This window comes from Leuresthes tenuis, unplaced genomic scaffold, assembly GCF_036924035.1.
Source record: "Leuresthes tenuis unplaced genomic scaffold, fLeuTen1.0.hap1 SCAF_22, whole genome shotgun sequence".
Lineage (NCBI taxonomy): Eukaryota > Metazoa > Chordata > Actinopteri > Atheriniformes > Atherinopsidae > Leuresthes > Leuresthes tenuis.
In genome coordinates this window covers 27142220-27165292 of record NW_027325376.1, presented here as the reverse complement: position 1 = coordinate 27165292, position 23073 = coordinate 27142220, and the positions used below count along the sequence as shown (strand labels likewise).

The 23073-nt window shown below is 41.0% G+C and overlaps 3 non-coding genes across 3 annotated transcripts; all 3 read left to right on the top strand.

Moving 5' to 3' along the window:
* The first annotated feature begins 8212 nt into the window (after positions 1-8212).
* Positions 8213-8326, top strand: LOC140282507 (U5 spliceosomal RNA). The gene has a single exon (XR_011909933.1). It is a non-coding gene; the product is annotated as a U5 spliceosomal RNA (small nuclear RNA).
* A 3035-nt stretch (positions 8327-11361) lies between these two features.
* LOC140282420 (U5 spliceosomal RNA) lies at positions 11362-11475 on the top strand. The gene has a single exon (XR_011909857.1). It is a non-coding gene; the product is annotated as a U5 spliceosomal RNA (small nuclear RNA).
* A 297-nt stretch (positions 11476-11772) lies between these two features.
* On the top strand, positions 11773-11963 carry LOC140282454 (U2 spliceosomal RNA). Its single transcript, XR_011909887.1, has one exon. It is a non-coding gene; the product is annotated as a U2 spliceosomal RNA (small nuclear RNA).
* Positions 11964-23073: the final 11110 nt, after the last annotated feature.

The following is a 23073-nucleotide window of genomic DNA, read 5'->3' as shown; positions in this document are numbered from 1 at the left end:
GCGGGAGAGAAGGTGTTCGACTGCAAGTAGGTGTGAATGTCGGATCATAATTTATAAAAAGCGGGTAAGAAAAGGTAAGAATGCCCAACCATAAATTATCAAAAGCGACAGCAGAGATGTTCGGCTGGTATTTATCAATGTCTAGATAGATTTCCACAAAAAACAACGTTGTACTTTGCAGTAAAAGAAAGAACAAATCTAAAGTTTCAGGAATCCGAGTATAAGCTTGCTTTCATGAGTTCTGCACGATTTCGGATTTTGCTATAAAATAAATTCCTTCACTCAAACTAAGTTAAAACTGCTTTGTCCTTCATATGTACCCATTTCTACATATATTTCAAGCATAAACTTTCTCATATTACCCTGAATGAGAAAGAACCACACTTGTGATTAAGCCATACGCCCCTTTTGAGGAGTTCTGCATGATTTGGGATTTTATCTATAAAATGAATTCCTTCACTCAAACTATGTTAAAACGGCTATTACCTTAATATTTATCAATGTCTAGATAGATTTAAAAAAAAAAAAACGTTGTAATTTGCAGTAAAAGAAAGAGCAGATCAAAAGTTTTAGGAATCCGAGAATAAGCTTATTTTCATGAGTTCTGCACGATTTGGGATTTTACTATAAAATGAATTCCTTCACTCAAACCAAATTAAAACTGCTTTGTCCTTCATATTTATCAATGTCTACATCGACTTAAACAAAGAACAACGTTGTATTTTGCAGTAGAAGAAAGAGCAGCACTGAAGGATCAGGAATCCGAGAATAAGCTTGCTTTCATGAGTTCTGCACGATTTCGGATTTTGCTATAAAATGAATTCCTTCACTCAAACTAAGTTAAAACTGCTTTGTCCTTCATATGTACCCATTTCTACATATATTTCAAGCATAAACTTCCTCATATTACCCTGAATGAGAAAGAACCACACTTGTGATTAAGCCATACGCCCCTTTTGAGGAGTTCTGCATGATTTGGGATTTTATCTATAAAATGAATTCCTTCACTCAATGTTAAAACGGCTATTACCTTAATATTTATCAATGTCTAGATAGATTTTTTTTAAAAAAAACGTTGTAATTTGCAGTAAAAGAAAGAGCAGATCAAAAGTTTTAGGAATCCGAGAATAAGCTTATTTTCATGAGTTCTGCACGATTTGGGATTTTATGTATAAAATTAATTCCTTCACTCAAACCAAGTGAAAACTGCTTTGTCCTTCATATTTATCAATGTCTAGATCGACTTCAATAAATAACAACAGTGTATTTTGCAGTAGAAGAAAGAGCAACACTGAAGGATCAGGAATCCGAGAATAAGCTTCTTTTCATACGTTCTGCATGATTTGGGATTTTATGTATAAAATTAATTCCTTCACTCAAACCAAGTGAAAACTGCTTTGTCCTACATATTTATCAATGTCTAGATCAATTTCAACAAAGAACAACATTGTATTTTGCAGCAGAAGAAGTTGAAATTGATCTAGACATTGATAAATATGAAGTTCAAAGCAGTTTCCACTTGGTTTGAGTGAAGGAATGAATTTTATAGCAAAATCGAAAATCCTGCACTCCTCAAAAGGAACGTATTGCTCAACCAAAGGGATGCTTCTTTCTCATTCAGGGTAATATGAGGAACTTTATGCTTGATACATTTTTAGACATGGATAATTATGATAATTATGAAGGACAAAGCAATTTTGTCCTTCATGTCCTTTCGATTCTTTTCTTCCCGGTTTTTACAAATTATGGTTGGACATTCAGACCTTCTTGCAGCCGAACACCTACGCTCCCTCTTTTGATCATACATTGTCGGGCATTCGCACTTTGTCTTACCCGCTTTTTACAAACTCTAGTCAGACATTCACACCTTCTTGCAGCTGCACCACCTCCGCTCCCTGTTTTGAGCATGTATGGTCTGGCAATACTACCTTTTCTTACCCGTGTGTGAGTAATTATGAATGGACATTCACACCTACTTGCAGCCGAACACCACCTCTCCCGCTTTTGATGATGTATGGACCGGCATTCTTACCTTTTCTAACACATTTTTCAGCAATTATGGTCGGAGATTCACACCTATTTACAGCCGAACAACTCCGCTACCGCATTTGATGTTGTAAAGTTGGGACATCTCACCCTTTCTCATCAGCTTTTTGCAAATTATCATCTGACATTCACACGTACTTGCAGTCAAACAGCTCTGCTCCCGCTTTTGATGTATGTTTGGTTAGATATTCGAACCATTTCTTAACTGCTTTTTACAAACTTTGGTCGGACGTTCACACCTTCTTGCAGCCAAACACCTCCACTCCCTCTTTTGATGGTGTATATTCGGGCATACGAACCTTTTCTTACCCGCTTTTTACAAACCATGGTCGGACTTTCACACCTTCTCTTAGCTGAACAACTCCGCTCCGTCTTTTGATTGTGTACAGTCGGGTATTTTAACCTTTTCTTACCCGCTTTTTACCAACTATGGTCGGACGTTCACACCTTACAGCGGAAGACCTCCGCTCCCGCTTTTGATGGTGTATAGTCGGGCTTTCGAGCCTTTTCTTCCCCGGTTTTTACAAATTATGGTTGGACATATAGACCTTGCAGCCGAAAACCTCCGCTCCTACTTTTGATCATACATTGTCGGGCATTCGCACCTTGTCTTACCCGCTTTTTAAAAACTTTAGTCAGAAATTTACACTTTGCAGCTGAACCACCTCCGCTCCCTGTTTTGATCATGTATGGTCTGGCAATACAACCTTTTCTTACCCGTTTGTGAGTAATTATGGCTGGACATTCACACCTACTTGCAGCCGAACACAAATTCTCCCGCTTTTGATGATGTGTGATCCGGAATTCTAGTCTTTGTTAACACATTTTTCAGCAATTATGGTCGGACATTCACACCTACTCACAGCCGAACAACTCCGCTCCCGCATTTGATGGTGTATAGTCGGGCATTCTCAACCTTTCTCATCAGCTTTTTGCAAATTATGATCTGACATTCACACCTGCTTTTGATAATGTATGGTTGGGCATTCGCACCTTTTTTTACCCATTTTTCAGAAATTATGTCCGGAAATTCACACCTTCATGCAGCCGAACACCTCCTCTCCCGCTTATGATCATTTGCGGTTTGATATTGGAAAATTTTCTTTCATGTTTTCTAGCAATTATTGATGGACATTCAGACCTTCTTGCAGCTGAACACCTCCGCTCCCGCTTTTGATCATACATTGTCGGGCATTCGCACCTTGTCTTACACGCTTTTTACAAACTTTAGTCGAACATTCACACCTTTTTGCAGCCGAACACCACCTCTCCCGCTTTTGATGATGTATGGTCCGGCATTCTTACCTTTTCTAACACATTTTTCAGCAATTATGGTCGGACATTCACACCTTCTTGCAGCCGAACACTTCCGCTCCACCTTTTAGTGTCCTATCACACCTTTTTTTTCACCGCATTTTATAGATTATGGTTGGAAATTCTCAACCACTCTAATCCGAAGACCTCTCCTCCCGCTTTTGTTAATATATTTAAACTTTAGTCGGACATTCACACCTTCTTGCAGCTGAACCACCTCCGCTCCCTGTTTTGATCATGTATGGTCTGGCAATACTACCTTTTCTTACCCGTTTGTGAGTAATTATGGCTGGACATTCACACCTACTTGCAGTCGAACAGCTCTGCTCCCTTTTTTGATTATTTTTGGTTGGATATTCGAACCCTTTCTTAACTGCTTTTTACAAACTTTGGTTTGAAGTTCACACCTTCTTGCAGCCGAACACCTCCGTTTCCGCTTTTGATGGTATATACTTGGGCATTCGAACCTTTTCTTACCCGCTTTTTACAAACCATGGTCGGACGTTAACACTTTCTTGCAGCCCAACATCTCCGCTTCCGCTTTTGATGGTGTATATTCGGGCATTCGAACCTTTTCTTACCCGCTTTTTACAAACCATGGGTGGACTTTCACACCTTCTTGTAGCCGAAAACCTCCGCTACCTCTTTTGATCAAACATTGTAGGGCATTCGCACCTTTTCTTACCCGCTTTTTACAAACCATTGTCGGAGTTTCACACCTTCTTGTAGCCGAACACATCCGCTCCCGCTATTGATTGTGTACATTCGGGTATTTTAACCTTTTCTTACCCGCTTTTTACCAACTATGGTCGGCTATTCACACCTTCTTACAGCGGAACACCTCCGTTCCCTCTTTTGATGGTGTATGTTCGGGCATTCAAACCTTTTCTTACCCGCTTTTTACAATCTATGCTCGGACATTCAAACCTTCTTGTAGACGAACACATCCACTCCTGCTTTTGATGATGTATGGTTGGGCATTCGAACCTACTTGTTGCCCGCTTTTCATTAATTATGGGTGGACATTCACACCTTGTCGCAGCCAAACACCTCCGCTCCCTGTTTTGATCATGTATGGCTGGACATTCGCACCTTTTCTCACCCGCTTTTTGCAAACTATGGTCGGCTATTCAAAGCTTCCTCTCCACCATTCTTGTATGGCTGGACATTCACACCTACTTGCAGCCGAACACCACCTCTCTCGCTTTTGATGATGTATGGACCGGATTTCTTACCTTTTCTAACACATTTTTCAGCAATTATGGTTGGAGATTGACACCTACGCACAGCCGAACAACTCCGCTCCCGCATTTGATGGTGTATAGTCGGGCATTCTCACCTTTTCTCATCAGCTTTTTGCAAATTATGATCTGACATTCACACCTACTTGCAGTCAAACAGTTTGGTTGGATATTCGAACCTTTTCTTAACTACTTTTTACAAACTTTGGTTGGACGTTCACACCTTCTTGTAGCCGAACACATCCACTCCTACTTTTGATGATGTATGGTTGGGCATTCGCACCTTTTTTTTACCAATTTTTCAGGAATTATAGGTGGACATTCATACCTTCTTGCAGCTAAAAACCTCCTCTCCCACTTATGATCATGTGCGGTTTGATTTTGGAAAATTTTCTTTCATGTTTTCTAGCAATTATTGATGGACATTTAGACCTTCTTGCAGCTGAACACCTCCGCTCCTGCTTTTGATCATACATTATCAGGCATTCGCACCTTGTCTTACCAGCTTTTTACAAACTTTAGTCGAACATTCACACCTTTTTGCAGCCAGATGTATGGACCGGCATTCTTACCTTTTCTAACACATTTTTCAGCAATTATGGTCGGAGATTCACACCTACTCACAGCTGAACAACTCCGCTCCTGCATTTGATGGTGTATAGTCGGGCATTCTCACCCTTTCTCATCAGTTTTTTTCAAATTATGATCTGACATTCACACCTACTTGCAGTCGAACAGCTCTGCTCCTGCTTTTGATTATGTTTGGTTGGATATTCAAACCTTTTCTTAACTGCTTTTTAAAAACTTTGGTTGGACGTTCACACCTTCTTGTAGCCGAACATATCCACTCCTGCTTATGATGATGTATGGTTGGGCATTCGTACCTTTTTTTTACCCATTATGGTGTATGTTCGGGCATTCGAATCTTTTTTTACCCGCTTTTTACAAACTATGCTCGGACATTCAAACCTTCTCTTAGCCGAACACATCCACTCCTGCTTTTGATGATGTATGGTTGGGCATTCAAACCTACTTGTTGCCCGCTTTTCATTAATTATGGGTGGACATTCATACCTTGTCGCAGCCAAACATCTCCGCTCCCTGTTTTGATCATGTATGGTTGGACATTCGCAACTTTTCTCAACGGCTTTTTCCAAACTATGGTCGGCTATTCACAGCTTCCTCTCCACCATACTTGTATGGTGGGATATTCACACCCACTTGCATCCGAAGACCTCCGCCCCCACTTTTATTGATATTTAGTCGGTCATTCGCACCTTACCCGCTTTTGGCAAACTATGGCCTTCTTGCATTCAAACACCTCTGATCTCGCATTTGATGATGTAAGGTTGGGCATTCAGACCTTGCTTCACCTGCTTTTCACCAAATATTGTTGGACATTCACACCTTCTTGCAGCCGAACACTTCCGCTCCACCTTTTAGTGTTCTATGGGGCATTCACACCTTTTTTTTCACCGCATTTTATAGATTATGGTTGGAAATTCTCACCCACTCTCATCCAAAGACCTCTCCTCCCGCTTTTGTTAATATATAGTCGGGCATTCGAACCTTTTCTTACCCGCTTTTTACAAATTATGGTCGGACATTCACACCTATTTGCAGCCGAATACTTCCGCTCCACCTTTAAGTGATGTATGGTTGGCATTTGCACCTTTTCTTACCCTCTTTTTATACTGATTGCTGAAGATTAAGTTGTTCTTTCTCAAACTACAAAATTTATTTCATTGTTGAAACTTGATTTGAAGTGGATAAATATGGAGGACAAACAGTTTTAAGTCAGGCTCATAGAAGGAATTAATTTTATAGCAAAATCTGTACTTCGTCATATGTCGAGAGATGTTTATTGCTGAAGAAGTTCTTTCTCATTCTACAAAGTACAACGTTGTTTATCGTTGAAACTTGATTAGACATGAATAAATATGAAGGACAAAGCAGTCTTAACTTGGTTTGAGTTAAGAAATTCGTTTTATAGGAGAATCCGAATTCGTGCATAACTCGTAAAATAGAGCTTATTTTCGGATTCCTGAAGAATGAGTCTGGTTCTTTCTCATAATACAGAGTTTGTTGTTTATTGTTGAAACTTCATCAGAAGTGAAGAAATAAATGAATGCCTATCAACAAATGTGGGATCTAAACTCTAGTGTTTCCTCTAAAATAATTTCCTGTCTCAATTTAGAAATGTTTGTGTGTAAGTCACAACACCCGTGACACCAAAACGGCTTTCTTTTCTCTCTTTTCTCTACACTCTGCACTGTGAGCACACACAACAAATCTGAAAGGCTTTTTTCTCTCTTTTCTACATTATGGACTGTGGGGACACAAAACCGCTCTCTCTTTTTTTTTTTTGATGGTGTGCCAGGGCGTTGTCTCTCGTATTAGATTATGCTTAAGATACGAATGGGTTTATCAGTCACATCAGAATACATACATACTGATCCTCCAGTAATAAAATGTTCGGATCTTATCAAACACACTTTGTTTCTTATGACAATCAAGTCAGCGAAACAGCGTATACACGTCAAGACACTGAATCAAGTTTGCCACAAGAACTCATAAGTTTGGCAGTATTGCTCTGCCGTCAGCAATCATACACCTGTTCATCTACTGTTCTATCACTATGAATTAGTTTATCTATTATCAATAAGGATACTTCTACAACTACTATCAAAGTATGTCCGGACTTCTTATGTTGTCAGTTGCTATATATGAATAAGTGGGTAGCTACTGACATGCATTAAGCATGTCACAAAGCCCAAACATATAACATTTCAGGACACACCACACAGTTAACAACCACAGTGAAGCGTGTCAAAGCCCAAACATGTAACATTCAACAGGACACTTACACAACACATTCAAATCAAACAGTCAGACAACATACAAGAACATATACCCCAGCCGACATTGCTCCCTGCCTATTTTCCTACAGCTCACTATGTGTGCGCACACCTTTATTCACAAACTCTTCAACTTATACTCTTTTACCGAAGCTGCTACAGCTCGATTGGCCGAATACCCTTAGATCCTATTTCGGTGAATTTGACATCTGCCTTACATGTAACAGATTAGCGGTTTAGCAGTTTTAATTTAGTTTGAGTGAAGGAATTCATTTTATAGCAAAATCCGAAATCGTGAAGAACTCATGAAAGTAAGCTTATTCTCGGATTCCTGAAACTTTAGATGTGCTCTTTCTTTTACTGCAAAGTACAACGTTGTTTTTTTTGTTTAAATCTTTCTAGACATGGTAAATATGAAGGACAAAGCAGTTTTAACATAGTTTGAGTGAAGGAATTAATTTTATAGATAAAATCCCAAGGGGCTAACCGGGAGAATTGCTTGAAAGAAACGCGACACCGAATGAGCGGTCAGAACAAAGCCTCAATACGGTGTTCCCGTGGTGTTTTTGTTGCTGCCTTGTCTTTTGCACAGAGTAAAAGACAAGGCAGCCATCGAATAGGGTCCGATTGTTCCTACTTGGTCAGCCGAGGAGCAAGGGGGGGGAGCAAGCGTCTCAACCAAGCAAAGCTCACCATGGGGAAGGTGGCTATGTCAACTAGCCTGATGCCCTGCTCCCGCAGTGATGGATAATCGTACTCTGGTTTCTCTTCATAACGTACAAGTCTGTCGCCTTTTACTAAAGACTTCCGTGAAGAGCAGCACTAATGAGTTGTTTCTATGTTTGGCAGGCTTTACCTCTGCGGGTGAAGCCCTTTCTGTCTGTGCAAAAGAAATCTTGTTAGTGTGCAGAGTGACTTCTCTGAGTAGAGTCGCCTTACTTGTTGCGACTGTGCCGATGTTGCTTGAATGGTGCTTGCTGGAGCGTGGGGGAGTGCAAAGTTATACCATTTGAAAGGGCTGAAGAGTGCTCAGTGCAGCGGGTGGGCGGAGGTGCAAAGTGACACTCTGGCTACCTCGAAAACCGAGGTTACATCCACTACCAGGGGCAGCCCATGCTCTGCCGCAAGTGCGGTGAGCATGGGCACCTGGTTGAGGCTTGTACCAAGGTGATATGTGGGAAGTGCAGAGAAATTGGGCACACTTTTGGAGAGTGTCCAAATGGCAGGAAATGTAATCTCTGTGGAGAATTAAATCACCTCTTCAGAGATTGCCCTAAATCTTTTGCCAACAAATTAAAGACGGTAAAGCCACAGTCAAGCCAACAAAGAGAAGGACCAGAGGTGGCAGTTGGTGAACAAAGTGAAGAGGTTGACCCAATAAATTCAAACTTCCCGCCAAAAGCTTGGATTGGAAATGAGGAGCAAAAAGGGGAGGGGCCTGTAGAGGTCTCACCACTCAGTGCTGAAGTCTGTGAGAATTCACAGGCAGAAGGTGGAGCTACGCTAAATGAGGAGGAAGAGCAGACAGGTGAGTCTAGTGAAGATACTCACCTCCCCGAAGGTCAACAGCCGAAGAGGAGGGCATCTGAGTTGTCCTCTGATTCCCCAGTGGTATCAGAGAAGAGGGGAAGGGTTAGGTCCCTTTCAGACAGTTCTTCAGTGGAAGAACCTAGAGTCTTCCCCTCCGACTCACCAAATGAGGTCTCCTTTTTAACTTTAGCTCTGCAATCAACCCCCAGGGACTCAAAGTTAAATGCAACATTGTGTCAGAGGCCAACACCGAGAGTCCGAAAAGGAAATATAGATCACCCTACTCACTTTTCACCTAAAGAAATGAAGGAAGAGCTAGTTTCCCAAGAAATAACCTAAGTGTGTAATTTGTTTTGATAACTTAGAAAAACGAAAATGACACACCTACTTTCCTTTATCCTTTTAATGGTTCTCACCTTCTCAACACTAAATGTGAGAAGTGTGAAATCAAAGACAAGAGCCCAGAGTATTTTATCCTTCTTAGACTCCATAAAATCAGATGTGTTTTTAATACAAGAATGTGGACTACCTTTTTTAAAAAACCATAGACAATGGGAGGAAATGTGGCCCCATTTATCGATATGGAGTGGCTCAAATCAAAATAAAAATGATGGTGTGGCCATTCTAATTAAAAATCCGCATGTTCTGGTGAAAGGTAGCACAGTGGTGAGAGACGGACGGGCACTTTTAGCACACTTGAATTTTATGGGGCAAGACTTTAACCTCTTAAATATTTATGGTTTCAATGGAAAAAATGACAGGTATGATCTTTTAGCTGTATATCTTTTAGAAGATATACAGCTTTACATGGTAGGGCAACCTTTAGTTGTAGGAGGGGATTTTAACTGTATCTTGAGCAGGAAAGATAGAAAAAGAGCAGGGGGAGATTTTAAAGTGGATAAGACTTCGATTTTACTTCAGGGCATACTTCAGGGATTTTAAGCTTACTGACTGTTTTAAAACCATGCATCCCAGAGAGGAGGGCTTCACCTGGTTTAGTCATGATGGCACCAGAGCCTCTCGCATTGATTCTTTACTAGAGATTGCCCACCCACTGATGTTAGATTAACCCCTGTTTTCTTCTCAGACCACCTTATGCTCTCCTGCACCCTTTCACCCCCTTCTGGTGTGACGGTAGGAAGTGGTCTGTGGAAACTCAACTGTTCCCTGTTGGAGGATGAAATCATAGTCAGTCAGTACAGGGAATGTTATAAAGAGTGGCAGACCCTTCAAGACCTCTACGAAACACATGCACAATGGTGGGAAATGGTGAAGGAAACGACGCAGACTTTTTTTAAACAGCAAGGTAAACGTAAAAAAAGGAAAGAGAATAGATGTAAGATGGGACTACAGAAACGCTTACAGCGCTACTTTAAACTAAATCAGTGTGGCATAGACTTTAATGAAGAAATCAAAGATGTCAAAAAGGAAATGTCAGTTTTAGCAGAAATAAAGAGTAAAGGAATTTTTGTAAGAAGCAGAGAGCAGGAAATTGAGGAAGGTGAAAAATGCACACGGTACTTTTTTAAGAAAGTTATAAATAAAAAGGAGTGTATTCAAAATCTAAAAAGAGAAGATGGGTTTTTAACAAAATCCACACAAGAGATGATTGAAACTGTACATACCTTTTATAGTAACATGTAAAAAGAGAAACCAGTGCACTTGGAAACATCGGCAGAAATTTTTTAATTCGTTGACAAAACCGTAAAAGAGAATGTATACTTGACACAGGATTTTACTGCTTTAGAGTTAAAAAAAATGCCTAACAGGTTTTAAGAGAAGTCGAGCTCCGGGTTTAGACGGGCTTCCTGCAGAATTCTATCTGACCTTTTGGGACCTTTTATCATCAGACGTTTTAGATGTTTTTAAAGATTTTGAAAAACTTGACCGACTGCCTGACAGTTTTAGAGTGGGAATAGTGACTCTACTTTATAAAAAAAAATGATAAGACTGACCTAAATAATTGGAGGCCCATCACACTTTTAAAATTTGACAGTAAACTTTTTAGCAAGGTTTTAGCGACACGGATGTCCTTTGTTTTAGAGGAAGTAATTCACCCAGACCAGGCTTGTGCCATCTCAGGGAGACAACTCCCTGACAGCCTCGTACTGATTCAAGACATCATTGATTACGCTAGAGACAGAAACACCCATCTTGTCATCTTGAATTTAGACTTTGAAAAAGCTTTTGATCGGGTCTCGCATCAATATCTTTTTCAGGTGTTGCAGCCATCGAATAGGGCCCGATTGTTCCTACTTGGTCAGCCGAGGAGCAAGGGGGGGGAGCAAGCGTCTCAACCAAGCAAAGCTCACCATGGGGAAGGTGGCTATGTCAACTAGCCTGATGCCCTGCTCCCGCAGTGATGGATAATCGTACTCTGGTTTCTCTTCATAACGTACAAGTCTGTCGCCTTTTACTAAAGACTTCCGTGAAGAGCAGCACTAAGGAGTTGTTTCTATGTTTGGCAGGCTTTACCTTTGCGGGTGAAGCCCTTTCTGTCTGTGCAAAAGAAATCTCGTTAGTGTGCAGAGTGACTTCTCTGAGTAGAGTCGCCTTACTTGTTGCAACTGTGCCGATGTTCGAAGCTGGAGTGCAAAGTTGTTGCTTGCTGGAGCGTGGGGGAGTGCAAAGTTATACCATTTAAAAGGGCTGAAGAGTGCTCAGTGCAGCGGGTGGGCGGAGGTGCAAAGTGACACTCTGGCCACCTATGGCCATAAAAAGAACACTGCTACAAGTGCGCATTGTGCCAGGAAGGGCCCTCGGACGTGAACCAGTGGACAGTTATCGCTTCTCTGCCTTTTGGCTAAGATCAAGTGTAGTATCTGTTGTTATCAGTTTAATATCTGATATGTTCTCTATACGAGGACTACATATTAATTGGATTTTTAGCAATAGGAGTTGAAAAAGAAGCTTGCTCCGTTCACTCCAAGCATCGACCTGGTACTGCAGTGCCGCTGGGAACAGTTCGCTCTTCTCTGCTCTTGTGAAAAAGCAAACAGCGGTGCAGGATGGAAGTTTCTTTTAGTCTAGTGAGAAAAGAGAGTGAATGCAAAGTAGACTTTAACACGGCTCTGGGAGCGAGCCGAGTGCGGGCTAACCGGGAGAATTGCTTGAAAGAAACGCGACAGCGAATGAGCGGTCAGAACAAATTCTCAACACGGTGTTCCCGTGGTGTTTGTGGCTGCCTTGTCTTTTGCACAGAGTAAAAGACAAGGCAGCCATCGAATAGGGCCCGATTGTTCCTACTTTGTCAACCAAGGAGAAAGGGGGGGGTAGCAAGCGTCTCAACCAAGCAAACCTCACCATGGGGAAGGTGGCTATGCCAACTAGCCTGATGCCCTGCTCCCGCAGTGACGGATAATCGTACTCTGGTTTCTCTTCATAACGTATCTTAAGCATAATCTAATACGAGAGACAACGCCCTGGCACACAATAAAAAAAAAAAAAAGAGAGAGCGGTTTTGTGTCCCCACAGTCCATAATGTAGAAAAGAGAGAAAAAAGCCTTTCAGATTTGGTGTGTGTGCTCACAGTGCAGAGTGTAGAGAAAAGAGAGAAAAGAAAGCCGTTTTGGTGTCACGGGTGTTGTGACTTACACACACACATTTCTGAATTGAGAAAGGAAATTATTTTAGAGGAAGCACTAGAGTTTAGATCCCACATTTGTTGATAGGCATTCATTTATTTCTTCACTTCTGATGAAGTTTCAACAATAAACAACAAACTTTGTATTATGAGAAAGAACCAGACTCATTCTTCAGGAATCCGAAAATAAGCTCTATTTTACGAGTTATGCACGAATTCGGATTCTCCTATAAAACGAATTCCTTAACTCAAACCAAGTTAAGACTGCTTTGTCCTTCATATTTATTTATGTCTAATCAAGTTTCAAAGATAAACAACGTTGTACTTTGTAGAATGAGAAAGAACTTCTTCAGCAATAAACATCTCTCGACATATGACGAAGTACAGATTTTGCTATAAAATTAATTCCTTCTATGAGCCTGACTTAAAACTGTTTGTCCTCCTTATTTATCCACTTCAAATCAAGTTTCAACAATGAAAAAAATTTTGTAGTTTGAGAAAGAACAACTTAATCTTCAGCAATCAGTAAAAAAGAACGTAAGAAAAGGTGCAAATGCCAACCATACATCACTTAAAGGTGGAGCGGAGGTATTCGGCTTCAAGTAGGTGTGAATGTCCGACCATAATTTGTAAAAAGCGGGTAAGAAAAGGTTCGAATGCCCGACTATATATTAACAAAAGCGGGAGGAGAGGTCTTCGGATGAGAGTGGGTGAGAATTTCCAACCATAATCTATAAAATGCGGTGAAAAAAAAGGTGTGAATGCCCCATAGAACACTAAAAGGTGGAGCGGAAGTGTTCAGCTGCAAGAAGGTGTGAATGTCCGACAATATTTGGTTAAAAGCAGGTGAAGCAAGTTCTGAATGCCCAACCTTACATCATCAAAAGCGAGATCAGAGGTGTTTGGCTACAAGAAGGCCATAGTTTGCCAAAAGCGGGTAAGGGGCGAATAACCGACTAAATATCAACAAAAGTGGGGGCGGAGGTCTTCGGATGAAAGTGGGTGTGAATATCCCACCATACAAGTATGGTGGAGAGGAAGCTGTGAATGGCCGACCATGGTAAAAAGCGGGCAACAAGTAGGTTCGAATGCCCAACCATACATCATCAAAAGCAGGAGTGGATGTGTTCGTCTACAAGAAGGTTTGAATATCCGACCATAGTTTGTAAAAAGCGGGTAAGAAAAGGTTAAAATACCCGACTATACACCATCAAATGCGGGAGCGGAGGTGTTCGACTGTGAGTAGGTGTGAATGTCCGACCATAATTGCTGAAAAATGTGTTAGAAAAGGTAAGAATGCCGGTCCATACATCATCAAAAGCTGAGAGGTGGTGTTCGGGTGCAAGTAGGTGTGAATGTCCATTCATAATTACTCACAAACGGGTAAGAAAAGGTAGTATTGCCAGACCATACATGATCAAAACAGGGAGCGGAGGTGGTTCAGCTGCATAAAGGTGTGAATGTCCGACTAAAGTTTATAAAAAGCGGGTAAGACAAAGTGCGAATGCCCGACAATGTATGATCAAAAGAGGGAGCGGAGGTGTTCGGCTGCAAGAAGGTCTGAATGTCCAACCATAATTTGTAAAAACCGGGAAGAAAAGCTCGAAAGCCCGACTATACACCATCAAAAGCGGGAGCAGAGGGGTTCAGCTACAAGAAGGTCTGAATGTCCATCAATAATTGCTTTAAAAGTTGAAAGAAAATTTTCGAATATCAAACCACACATGATCATAAAAGGGAGAGGAGGTGATCGGCTGCAAGAAGGTGTGAATGTCCTCCCATAATTCCTAAAAGATGTGTAAAAAAAAAGGTGCGAATGCGCAACCATACATTATCAAAAGCAGTTGTGAATGTCACATCATAATTTGCAAAAAGCTGATGAGAAAGAGTGAGAATGCCCGACTATACACCATCAAATGCGGGAGCGGATTGTTTTGGCTGTGAGTAGGTGTGAATCTCCGACCATAATTACTCACAAACGGGTAAAAAAGGTAGTATTGCCAGACCATACATGGTTCAGCTGCAAGGTGTGAATTTCTGACTAAAGTTTGTAAAAAACGGGTAAGACAAGGTGCGAATGCCCGACAATGTATGATCAAAGGAGGGAGCGGAGGTTTTCGGCTGAAAGGTCTGAATGTCAAACCATAATTTGTAAAAACCGGGGAAGAAAAGGCTCGAAAGCCCAAACATACACCATCAAAAGTGGGAGCGGAGGTGTTCAGCTGAAAGAAGGTCTGAATGTCCGACCATAGATAAAAGGCGGGTAAGAAAAGGTTCGAATGCTCGAACATACACCATCAAAAGAGGGAGCGGAGGTGTTCCGGTGTAAGACGGTGTGAATGTCCGACCATTGTTGGTAAAAAGTGGGTAAAAAAAGGTTAAAATTCCCGACTATACACCATCAAATGCGGGAGTGGAGTAGTTCGGCTGTGAGTAGGTGTGAATATCGAACCATAATTGCTGAAAAATATGTTAGAAAAGGTAAGAATGCCGGTCCATACATCATCAAAAGCGGGAGAGGTGGTGTTCGGCTGCAAGTACGTGTGAATGTCCAGCCATGATTACTCACAAACGGGTAAGAAAAGGTAGTATTGCCAGACCATACATGATCAAAACAGGGAGCGGAGGTGGTTCAGCTACAAGAAGGTGTGAATGTCCGACTAAAGTTTATAAAAAGCGGGTAAGACAAGGTGCGAATGCCCAACAATGTATGATCAAAAGAGGGAGCAGAGGTTTTCGGCTGCAAGAAGGTCTGAATGTCCACCCATAATTCCTGAAAAATGGGTAAAAAAAGGGTGCGAATGCCCAACCATTCATCATCAAAAGCAGGAGTGGATGTGGTTCAGCTACAAGAAGATTTGAATGTCCATCAATAATTGCTTTAAAACATGAAAGAAAATTTTCGAATATCAAACCGCACATGATCCTCAGCGGGAGAGGAGGTGTTCAGCTGCAAGAAGGTGTGAATGTCCACCCATAATTACTGAAAAATGGGTAAGAAAAGTTGCGAATCATCAAAAGCAGGAGTGGATGTGTTCGGCTACAAGAAGTTTGAATGTCCGACCATAGTTTGTAAAAAACGGGTAAGAAAAGGTTCGAATGCCCAAACATACACTATCAAAAGAGGGAGCGGAGGTGTTCCGGTGTAAGACGGTGTGAATGTCCGACCATAGTTGGCAAAAAGCGAGAAAGAAAAGGTTAAAATACCCGACTGTACACAATCAATAGCGGGAAGGAGTTGTTCGTCTACAAGAAGGTGTGAACGTCTGACCAAAGTTTGTAAAAAGCAGTTAAGAAAATGTTCGAATATCTAACCAAACATAATCAAAAGTGGGAGCAGAGCTGTTCGACTGCAAGTAGGTGTGAATGTCCGACTAAAGTTTGTAAAAAGCGGGTAAGACAAGGTGCGAATGCCCGACTATAAACCATCAAAAGCGTCAGCGGAGGTTTTCGGCTGCAAGGTCTGAATGTCCAACCATAATTTGTAAAAACCGGGGAAGAAAAGGCTCGAAAGCCAGACTATAAACCATCAAAAGCGGCAGCGGAGGTTTTCGGCTGTAAGAAGGTCTGAATGTCCATCCATAATTACTGAAAAATGGGTTAAAAAAAAAGGTGCGAATGCCCAACCATACATCATCAAAAGCGGGAGAGAAGGTTTTCGACTGCAAGTAAGTGTGAATGTCGGATCATAATTTTTAAAAAGCGGGTAAGAAAAGGTAAGAAAAGGTAAGAATGCCCAACCATAAATTATCAAAAGCGACAGCAGAGATGTTCGGCTGGTATTTATAAATGTCTAGATAGATTTCAACAAAAAACAACGTTGTACTTTGCAGTAAAAGAAAGAACAAATCTAAAGTTTCAGGAATCCGAGTATAAGCTTGCTTTCATGAGTTCTGCACGATTTTGGATTTTGCTATAAAATGAATTCCTTCACTCAAACTAAGTTAAAACTGCTTTGTCCTTCATATGTACCCATTTCTACATATATTTCAAGCATAAACTTCCTCATATTACCCTGAATGAGAAAGAACCACACTTGTGATTAAGCCATACGCCCCTTTTGAGGAGTTCTGCATGATTTGGGATTTTATCTATAAAATGAATTCCTTCACTCAAACTATGTTAAAACGGCTATTACCTTCATATTTATCAATGTCTAGATAGATTTTTTTTAAAAAACGTTGTAATTTGCAGTAAAAGAAAGAGCAAATCAAAGTTTTAGGAATCCGAGAATAAGCTTATTTTCATGAGTTCTGCACGATTTGGGATTTTACTATAAAATGAATTCCTTCACTCAAACCAAATTAAAACTGCTTTGTCCTTCATATTTATCAATGTCTAGATCGACTTAAACAAAGAACAACGTTGTATTTTGCAGTAGAAGAAAGAGCAGCACTGAAGGATCAGGAATCCGAGAATAAGCTTCTTTTCATACGTTCTGCATGATTTGGGATTTTATGTATAAAATTCATTCCTTCACTCAAACCAAGTGAAAACTGCTTTGTCCTTCATATTTATCAATGTCTAGATCAACTTCAACAAAGAACAACATTGGATTTTGCAGTAGAAGAAAGAGCAACACTTAAGGATCAGGAATCCGAGAATAAGCTTATTTTCATACGTTCTGCATGATTTGGGATTTTATGTATAAAATTCATTCCTTCACTCAAACCAAGTGAAAACTGCTTTGTCCTTCATATTCATCAATGTCTAGATTGATTTCAACAAAGAATAAGGTTGTATTTTACAGTATAGGAAAGAGCAACACTGGAGAATCAGGAATCCGAGAAAAAGCTTGCTTTCATGAGTTCTGCACGATTTCGGATTTTCCTGTAAATGAATTGCTTTGCTCAAACCAAGTTAAAATTGCTTTGTCCTTCATAATTATCCATGTCTAAAAATGTATCAAGCATATAGTTCCTCATGTTACCCTGAATGAGAAAGAAGCATCCCTTTGGTTGAGCAATACGTTCCTTTTGAGGAATGCATGATTTCCGATTATGCTATAAAATTCATTCCTTCACTCAAACCAAGTTGAAACTGCTTTGAACTTCATATTTATCAATGTCTAGATCAATTTCAACTTCTTCTACTGCAAAATACAATGTTGTTCTTTGTTGAAGTCGATCTAGACATTCCTAAATATGAAGGTAAAAGCAGTTTTCACTCGGTTTGAGTGAAGGAATTTATTTAATAGCAAAATCCCAAATCATCCAGAACTCCTCAAAAGGAACGTATGGCTTAATCACAAGTGTGGTTCTTTCTCATTCAGGGTAATATGAGGAAGTTTATGCTTCAAACATTTTTAGGCATGGATAACTATGAAGGACAAATCAGTTTTAACATAGTTTGAGTCAAGGAATTCATTTTAAAACAAAACCCAACACATGCAGAACTCATTAAAAGCTTATTCTCGCTTTTCACTGCTTTTTACAAACTTTGGTCGGACATTGACAACTTCTTGCAGCCAAACACTTCCGATTCCGCTTTTGATGGTGTATATTCGGGCATTCGAACCTTTTCATACCCGCTTTTTACAAACCATGGTCGGACTTTCACACCTTCTTGCAGCCGAACACCACCTTTCCCGCTTTTGATGATGTATGGTCCAGCATTCTTACCTTTTCTAACACATTTTTCAGCTATTATGGTCGGACATTCACACCTACTCACAGCAGAACACCTCAGCTCCCTAATTTGATGGTGTATAGTCGGGCATTCTCACCCTTTCTCATCAGCTTTTTACAAATTATGATCTGACATTCACACCTACTTGCAGTCGAACAGCTCTGCTCCCTCCGCTCCCTCTTTTGATCATACATTGTCGGGCATTCGCAACTTTTCTTAACTGATTTTTACAAACTTTGGTTGGACATTCACACCTTCTTGTAGCCGAACACATCCACTCCTGCTTTTGATGATGTATGGTTGGGAATTCGCACCTTTTTTTAACCATTTTTCAGGAATTATGGGTGGACATTCACACCTTCTTGCAGCTGAACACCTCCTCTCCCACTTATGATCATTTGCGGTTTGATTTTCGATAATTTTCTTTCATGTTTTCTAGCAATTATTGATGGACATTTATACCTTCTTGCAGCTGAACACCTCCGCTCCTGCTTTTGATCATACATTGTCAGGCATTCGCACCTTGTCTTACCCGCTTTTTACAAACTTTAGTCGAACATTCACACCTTTTTGCAGCCGAACACCACCTCTCTCGCTTTTGTTGATGTATGGTCCGGCATTCTTACCTTTTCTAACACATTTTTCAGCAATTATGGTCAGACATTCTCACCTGCTTTTGATAATGCATGGTTTGGCATTCACACCTTTTTTTACCCATTTTTCAGGAATGATGAGAGGACATTCACACCTTCTTGCAGCCGAACACCACCTCTCCCGCTTATGATCATGTGCGGTTTGATATTCGAAAAATTTCTTTCATGTTTTAAAGCAATTATTGATGGACATTCACACCTTCTTGCAGCTGAACCACCTCCGCTCCCTGTTTTGATCATGTATGGTATGGCAATACCACCTTTTCTTACCCGTTTGTGAGTAATTATGGCTGGACATTCACACCTACTTGCAGCCGAACACCACCTCTCTCGCTTTTTGAGAGGCATTCTTACCTTTTCTAACACATTTTTCAGCAATTATGGTCGGAGATTCACACCTACTCACAGCCGAACAACTCCGCTCCCGTATTTGATGGTGTATAGTCGGGCATTCTCACCCTTTCTCATCAGTTTTTTGCAAATTATGATCTGACATTCACACCTACTTGCAGTCGAACAGCTCTGCTCCCGCTTTTTATTATGGTAGGTTGGATATTCGAACCTTTTCTTAACTGCTTTTTACAAACTTTGGTTGGACATTCACACCTTCTTGTAGCCGAACACATCCACTCCTGCTTTTGATCATGTGCGGTTTGATTTTCGAAAATTTTCTTTCATGTTTTCTAGCAATTATTGATGGACATTTAGACCTTCTTGAAGCTGAACACCTCCGCTCCTGCTTATGATCATACATTGTCAGGCATTCGCACCTTGTCTTACCCGCTTTTTACAAACTTTAGTCGAACATTCACACCTTTTTGCAGCCGAACACCACCTCTCCCGCTTTTGATGATGTATGGTCCGGCATTCTTAGCTTTTCTAACACTTTTTTTCAACAATTATGGTCGGACATTCACACCTACTCAGAGCCGAACACCTCCGCTCCCGCATTTGATGGTGTATCGTCGGGCATTCTCACCCTTTCTCATCAGCTTTTTACAAATTATGATCTGACATTCACACCTACTTGCAGTCGAACAGCTCTGCTCCCGCTTTTGATTATGTTTGGTTGGATATTCGAACCTTTTCTTAACTGCTTTTTACAAACTTTGGTCGGACGTTCACACCTTCTTGCAGCCGAACACCTCCGCTCCCTCTTTTGATCATACATTGTCGGGCATTCGCACCTTTTCTTAACTGCTTTTTACAAACTTTGGTTGGACATTCACACCTTCTTGTAGCCGAACACATCCACTCCTGCTTTTGATGATGTATGGTTGGGAATTCGCACCTTTTTTTTACCCATTTTTCAGGAATTATGGGTGGACATTCACACCTTCTTGCAGCTGAACACCTCCTCTCCCACTTATGATTATTTGCGGTTTGATTTTCGAAAATTTTCTTTCATGTTTTCTAGCAATTATTGATGGACATTTAGACCTTCTTGCAGCTGAACACCTCCGCTCCTGCTTTTGATCATACACTGTCAGGCATTCGTACCTTGTCTTACCCGCTTTTTACAAACTTTAGTCGAACAGTCACACCTTTTTTCAGCCGAACACCACCTCTCCCGCTTTTGATGATGTATGGTCCGGCATTTTTACCTTTTCTAACACATTTTTCAGCAATTATGGTCTGACATTCACACCTACTCACAGCCGAACACCTCCGCTCCCGCATTTGATGGTGTATAGTCGGGCATTCTCAACCTTTCTCATCAGCTTTTTGCAAATTATGATCTGACATTCACACCTGCTTTTGATAATGTATGGTTGGGCATTCGCACCTTTTTTTACCCGTTTTTCAGGAATTATGTCAGGAAATTCACACCTTCATGCAGCCGAATACCTCCTCTCCCGCTTATGATCATTTGTGGTTTGATATTCGAAAATTTTCTTTCATGTTTTAAAGCAATTATTGATGGACATTCAGACCTTCTTGCAGCTGAACCCCTCTGCTCCCGCTTTTGATGGTGTATAGTCGGGCTTTTGAGCCTTTTCTTCCCGGTTTTTATAAATTATGGTTGGACATTCAGACCTTCTTGCAGCCGAACAACTCCGCTCCCTCTTTTGATGGTGTATGTTCGGGCATTCGAACCTGTTCTTACCCGCTTTTTACAAACTATGCTCGGACATTCAAACTTCTTGTAGCCGAACACATCCACTCCTGCTTTTGATGATGTATGGTTGGGCATTTGCACCTTTTCCTACCAATTTTCAGTAATTATGGGTGGACATTCACACCTTCTTGCAGCTGAACACCTCCTCTCCCGCTGATGATCATGTGCGGTTTGATATTCGCACCTTTTCTTTCATGTTTTAAAGCAATTATTGATAGATATTCAAATCTTCTTGTAGCCGAACACATCCACTCCTGCTTTTGATGATGTATGGTTGGGCATTCGCACCCTTTTTTTAACCATTTTTCAGGAATTATGGGTGGACATTCAGACCTTCTTGCAGCCGAAAACCTCCGCTCCCTCTTTTGATCATACATTTTCGGGCATTCGCATCTTGTCTTACCCGCTTTTTTTAAAACTTTAGTCGGACATTCACACCCTCTTGCAGCTGAACCACCTCCGCTCCCTGTTTTGATCATGTATGGTCTGGCAATACTACCTTTTCTTACCCGTTTGTGAGTAATTATGGCTGGACATTCACACGTACTTGAAGCCGAACACCACCTCTCCCACTTTTGATGATGTATGGACCGGAATTCTTACCTTTTCTAACATATTTTTCAGCAATTATGGTTCGAGATTCACACCTACTCACAGCCGAACAACTCCGCTCCCGCATTTGATGGTGTATAGTCGGGAATTTTAACCTTTTCATACCCGCTTTTTACCAACTATGGTCGGACATTCAGACCTTACAGTGGAACACCTCCACTCCCTCTTTTGATGGTGTATGTGCGGGCATTCGAACCTTTTCTTACGCGCTTTTTACAAACTATGGTCAGACATTCAAACCTTCTTGTAGCCGAACACATCCACTCCTGCTTTTGATGATGTATGGTTGGGCATTTGCACCTTTTCTTAACCATTTTTCAGTAATTATGGGTGGACATTCTGTCAGAAAAGTTTGCTTATTATCATTAAATAAAAGTCACAGCCAGAGAGGCCATTTCATATCAAAACTTCACAAGGAGAAGTTGGGAGACAAAGGGAACTGTGTTCGAAGAAGGAATGTTGTCTCCCCCACTGATCGTTATCTTTATGGCTCCCCAAATAAGGAGATGCCTCCAAACTCAGGAGATAAACCAGACCTGGGCACATAGAGGATTGTATGTATGTGTATATGTGTCACCTAATAAAAGAGCAAGGGAGGCAACCACTCGTTGGAGAACTCTTGTGAATCTGCAGAGAGAAGGTTCGTGTGTTGTTCTCCCCTTGCAAGTAAAATTCTGAGGCCTCTGAGGGATTTCTTGGTTTCATACCGTTGTCTGTTAGTTAATTTTTCTAACATTTTGGTCCTTCGAGCCGGATCCAACATTTTGTACGAGGGTTTCTACCGGGAGGGCCGAAACTCTGTAGACTGTGCACAGCCCGACTAGGTCGGAGGAAAGACGCACGGGGCTAAAATTCTCCGTTCGCCAGAGAAGGCCCTTTCCGGGAGAACTCCTCACAAATGACGGCATCCAAGCGCAGTTTTACAACGGACAGTGGATGAGACCAAGAAAAAAAAGGAACAGCTGAATTGTAAGTAATATATTTTGATATTGAATGTTGCAACTGAGTTAGAAAAAGGAAGGAGGGTTGAAAGTCCCTGCCAAAAGTAAAGTTACAAAAAGGAAGGAGGGTTGAAAGTCCCTGCCAAAAGTAAAAGTAAGGGGGGCTAGAGTCCCTGCCTAAGGGTACCTATTGTCTGTATGTCTATTGTATTTTGTGTTTTTTTTTTTTCTATTTTTTTTAGAGAGAAAAAAAAAAAAGGGGGGGGGTTCGAGTCCCTACCTTGTGGGAAAAGGAGGGTTAAAGTCCCTACCTAAGGAAAAGGAGGGTTAAAGTCCCTACCTAAGGAAAAGGAGGGTTAAAGTCCCTACCTAATGGGTACCCGGTGTTTGTAAGTCTATAGTATTTGTTTTTTAATGTGTTTTGTGTGTTTAAGTGTGTTAGTATTTGTATTGTGCAATTGCGCTGTTTTGAGTGTGCACGTGAAAGGGTGAGAGGTGCTGGTTTGAGTGTGCGCGGGAGAGGGTGCAACTCGCTTTTTTGAGTGTGT